Below are 6,000 nucleotides of genomic sequence, written 5' to 3' on the forward strand. Positions count from 1 at the left end.
AGGCGCCAGAATGAATTCATGGCCTCAAGGAACCACCCTGTTCCTCCTCCTGGCCCTGAGATGGAGCCTGTGATAGCACCTCAGTGGGAGATGCCTCTTCTTACCGATGAGATGCTCCAGAACTTTGACTTCTCAGTGTACGCTCATGGTGCTCTCCCTAGGCCTGCTCGTGCTCCTCCTGCTGACTATCTTTGATGCTTTGAGCGTGATGATGATGCGGGAAATGATGATGCCGGTGATGATGATGCCCGTGATGATGATGCACGCGAGAGCTCCTCCTCGCTTGGGTTTGGTCACTACTGATGGGTGCGATAGCATCTCTCCTCTTTTTCTTCGCCTTTTTGGTGTTCCGATGCCAAAGGGGGAGAAGAGAGTAGAGTCTAGACCACGGGGTCTTTGATCGTCACAAGCCATGGGAGTTGCTTTATTTGGATTTTATATGGCTTGTGCTAGTTTACTTTGAGTTTTTCCAAGAACCATTTGCTATTCGTGTATGGATATGTATGGATGACTATTATGTGTGTGCTACTCCATGTTAGGATGATTATGCTATGCTTATATATCTTGATATGCACATCTCCATACCATGCTTGTTTCCTAAAGATATTGGGGGAGCTACTCATGATTCTCAAATGGTGCACTTTGCATTCAAACGCAAATTCTCCAAGTGCACACATTATGGGGGAGCTTTCGTAATATCTTATATGGAATCAAGGTTTAGAGCTTATCATAATATCTATTTGTGACTCTAGCTCGGTTTGTCATCATATACCAAAAAGGGGGAGATTGTAAGGGTATTTCACCCTTATCCATTATTTTGGTAACGATGACACCGTGCTAAAGTATTTGGCCTAATATGTTTATAAGTACAATCTCAGGTATTAGGCAATGAGGCGTAAATGGTGTATCAAAGGAACAAGAAGGCTAAAGGTGACCCCCCATTTCAACAACAATCAAAAAGGGGTTACAGGAGAAATCCGGTCACCTGCCCGGTCCAACCGGGCTAGCAACCGGCCAGTCCGGCGTGGTGGCCGGTCAACCGGGCGGCAACCGGGCTCCGAAGGAGGAGCCAGAAGATCCGGTTTGCGCCCGGTCAACCGGGCTCTCGACCGGCGGGTCCGGTGCTCCGTCCGGTCCACCGGGCGGCAACCGGGCGCCAACCGGCCGCCAACCGGAGGAGCTCCAGGACCAGCAAAAGGCGTCCGGTCTCTGGCCCGGTCAGACCGGCCTCTCCGCCGGGCTGTCCGGTCTGGCCGATCGAGACCGGGTTCGTCGAGGAAAAGCTGAGGTGGCAAGTGACAACGGCCATATTTCGAAGAACACTATAAATAGCCCTTCTCCTACCTCTAGAAAGTTAGGCACTACACTACAAGCTGTTCTTGAGCTCTCTCTCTCATACTCCATTGCTAGAAACACCAAAAGCCTCAGATCTCCCTCCTCCTCCACCCAAACTCAAATCCCTCCGGGGAATCATTAGAGGAGGACCCGATCTACCGTTCTACCAAGCCAAATCTCATTCCCCCTTGTATTCATTGAGAAGCTTGCTTCCTAGGGTTCCTTGGAAACCCTAGGTAGGCAAGAGGAGTCCGGAAGCATCCGGGCTGTGGATTTGCTCCGGGCAAGATTGTGAAGGTTTGGAGGCTACCTCAAAGTCTACCACAAGTGAGTGAGCTATTCCTTCGTGGGATAGGCTCCGGAGAATAGGGTGAGCCTTCGTGGCGCGGGGAATCCTTCGTGGGACCTCCACTCCTCCAAACGTGACGTACCTTGTTGCAAAGCAAGGGAACACGGGAATACATCCTCGTCTCCGCGTGCTATCGGTTATCTCTAACCGAACTCCTTACTTGTGATTTAACTGCCTGTGAGAGCCTTCGTGCTCGAGTTAGTTGTATCCTCATATAGGTTGCTTCACCTAGTTTGCATTAGGCTCATCTTTATATTCCGCAAAGCCTAATATTGCAAAGAAAGAATTAAAATTTGTAGAAACCTATTCACCCCCCCCTCTAGGTTTACCATCTCTATACTTTCACATCCACAACCTTAGAACTTTCTGTCACTGTCCCAGATTAAATGGAGGCATGAACCCACTATCGAGCATAAATACTCCTTCTTGGAGTTACAAGTATCAACTTGGCCAGAGCCTCTACTAGCAACGGAGAGCATGCAAGATCATAAACAACACATATATGATAGATTGATAATCAACATAACATAGTATTCCATATTCATCGGATCCCAACAAATAGATGATCTTGATCATGATAGGCAGCTCACAAGATCTAACATGATGGCACAATGAGGAGAAGACAACCATCTAGCTACTGCTATGGACCCATAGTCCAGGGGTGAACTACTCACACATCAATCCAGAGGCGATCATGGTGATGAAGAGTCTTCCGGGAGATGATTCCCCTCTCCGGCAGGGTGCAGGAGGCGATCTCCTGAATCCCCCGAGATGGGATTGGCGGCGTCGGCGTCTCTGGAAGGTTTTCCGTATCGTGGCTCTCAGTACTGGGGTATTCGCGACAAAGGCTTTAAGTAGGCGGAAGGGCAGAGTCGGAGGGCTGACGAGAGGACCACACGCTAGGGCGGCGCGGCCCCCCTTGGGCCGCGCGGCCCTAATGTGGCGGCGCCTCGTCGCCCCACTTCGTGATCCTTTCGGTCTTCTGGAAGCTTCGTGGAAAAATAAGACCCTGGGCGTTGATTTCGTCCAATTCCGAGAATATTTCCTTTGTAGGATTTCTGAAACCAAAAACAATGAGAACACGACAAGCGGCTCTTCGGCATCTTGTCAATAGGTTAGTGCCGGAAAATGCATAAATATGACATAAAGTGTGTATAAAACATGTGAGTATCATCATAAAAGTAGCATGGAACATAAGAAATTATAGATACGTTTGAGACGTATCACGCCACAGAAATAAGACTTTCTCTTTCTGTGGTGCACCACAGAAATAAGACTTTCTGTGGCGCATGGGCAGGTGCGCCACCGAATTCTTATTTTTGTAGCGAAAATTCTATGGCGCACCGCCCATGTGCCACAGAATGTGGTTTTTGGTGCGCCACTAACGAGCCTTTTCCTACTAGTGCATTCCATTAAGACCTTGCTTAACCAAACACCTATATTAACCCTAGTGATATCATGGAGTAATCATTGTGAGGAAGAGCAACCCTAGTTAATCCCATGTTAAATAAAACTTAGAAACCCTAGACCACCTCTCTATTCTACTTATGCTTTCAACATGAGATCAACCACACACATAATACTATTCCATATCTCAACCCTAACTTATGTGTATCATGGATCACAAGTACAACCTAAAGACCATATATACCTTAAGCTTGAGTCCCAATTAAGTGATTAGTGTTAAACCAATATTAAACTCTATATTTCCATCCAAGTGCTTTGATTAGGTGACCAACACAAGAAATAAAGGAATCAAGTGACCAAATGAACTAGTGTCTTATAATTTAGACCACCATCTTAGCAAATGCATGAACCATGATGAGCATAGGATCTACCCTAAGCATTTCAAGCTAAAGTTTAATAAAATAAGAGTATTGGCTATAGAATGGACCTAACCACTTTTCTAAATCCTTAGAAAACTTTCAGCACATAAAATAATTCCATAAGAACATTTTCTTAAAATGAAATCAAATAATAACCTTTGTCTTGCAAATCGTTGTTTAAAAAACCTATATATCACTTGGTAAATAAAAGATAGCTTCTGAAAAGTAATTTGAGCTCAAATTTTAAATATACAAATCAAACCTATGGAGAATATTTTCTTCTCATTCTCAATAGTGTTTAATAATTATATAAAGTATATTAAATAAACCACCAGAAGTGTTTATAATTACTTGAGATATTTTAGTGGAATTCAAATAAGCACATACATGCAAAACAAAATTGAATTCAAAATGGAATTCCAACACAAAAAGTACAAAATAGAAAACAGAAAAAAGGAGATCAACTTATATGTCAGGCTGAGCCAGCCCAGGAACTGGCCCAAGCAGCCAAGCCTAGGCGCGGCCTAGCATCACCATCGCGCCAGCCTAGCCACATACCGTTTTCTGTATTAAAATGAGAGGGAAAACACCTTCTTCTTCCTCCCGGGCATTGACAACGCGACACCGCCAGTCGGCCACAACCTCACCGACGATAAGGACGAGCGCGCACGTCGCAGACCAGCCAAAACCTCAGTGTATCAATCTCGGGTCACTCCTATCCTAAAAGAGTTAAGATTTACGACCAAAACACGGCCCAAATCGCCGCTGTATCTGCACCGGTCACCGCCGTTGTGCTATCGTTGCTGACCATTCCTCACCCGAAAATCTACGCCATACTTTTTCCAAGATTTGCAGAGACGGTGGCGGAGGCGAAAGTCCTCTCCAACTCCGAGAGAGGGCAGATCCTGCAGCATCGGAGCCTCCGGTGAGGGGGGAAATCGACGCCATCGTCATCAACAATCCTCCTTGGCATGTGTGGAGGCCTCTCCATCAACACCATCATCATCACAATCTCCATCTCCAAGATACACCTTGTTCCCATCGTAGTTTGTGATTGATTGAACCCCGGATATTGTTTAAGTGCTATTTGAATGATTGTGATTAGTAATTTGTCTTTATTTGGTGGAGATATTATATTTTCAGATTGTTTCATAATCCATATGCGTTTGATCCATATCATGTTGCCACTTGTGAGTATATCCCCATGTTCCCGAGGGCATATGATGAATTGGCTATGATTTCCATATAATACGCAATGAGTATTTCCACAAGTTTTTATCTTTTATGTGGTTCTATGTTGGTTTTATGTGAATGCCGACTGCATATTACTTCACCTATATGGGCTCATAGGTCTGCACTTTGATGTAATGATGAGGTTTGGAAGGGACGGAATGACAGAAACCATCTTCAAATACTTTGAGTTGCATTAGACCAATGAACTAACTGCTATGGTGGGACATTTATGTTTTAATGATTCATATACTTTCTCACAAAAATTTCACTAGGACCCGTCATATATAATGTTGTATTTGCTCATATCTATGGCTGCAGCTAATTTAGGCCCCGCCCTAAAGGAATGAAACCTGACAAGATATTCACCAAATTGTGTAGAAATCTAAATTCTAAGTAAATCCATGTCGTCCATGGGAATGCTTGTCACATATAAGTTCACACACACACACACTTGATGTTGTGCTGCATAGATGATTGGGATTTCTGTACTTTATTTTATTGCAAACAACAAACCCAAAACACCAAAACCACTTCACCCTTTTATTGTTTTACTTGTCAAACTTACTAACCAATACCTTCATCTTCTCGTGGGTTCGACAAACTTTCTTATTCAAAATTACTACAATTGATCTCCTGCACTTGGGAGCTATCAAGACACTTTTCTGGCGCCGTTGTCGGGGAGCATCGCGCTATTGGTAAGTTTTTTGGTAAGGAAACTTCTATTGTTTTTACTATTTACTATTTATTTTATCATGGCTTTCTTAGGACATGAGGATATGAAACTAACTCTATATGAGTATGTTCATGTTGTTAAGAACAAGGTTTAAATATCTCTTGAACCAAATGTGGCGTATCAAATCTCTATTGGTATTGCCAAAAAGGCTAGGAAACAACCGTTTGCAGGGGATGGAAGCCAAACTGCTATGGGTCATTTACATGCCATGGAAGATCTATGTTCTCTATTTTAACTTGTTGGTATTCCTCATGATGGACTGAAAAAGGAAGTTATTATACGTATCTCTTTCTAGTAATGCCCGTATATGGTTTAGATCTCTCGATGATAAATACCGCCTTGATTGGGAATATCTGAGGAAGACTTTCTATCTCAAGTACTATACCCCTACAGAAGCTTATGATGACCGTTGCCACATTTATACTTTTGAACTGATGTTGGAGTAAGTATTTCTCAAGATTTGGGGAGATTGAATGGACTCATTCGTAAAAATCCTTATCATATGGTATTCCTGAAAGCATAAT

Source organism: Lolium perenne, chromosome 3 (assembly GCF_019359855.2).
Source record: "Lolium perenne isolate Kyuss_39 chromosome 3, Kyuss_2.0, whole genome shotgun sequence".
NCBI classification, from domain to species: domain Eukaryota; kingdom Viridiplantae; phylum Streptophyta; class Magnoliopsida; order Poales; family Poaceae; genus Lolium; species Lolium perenne.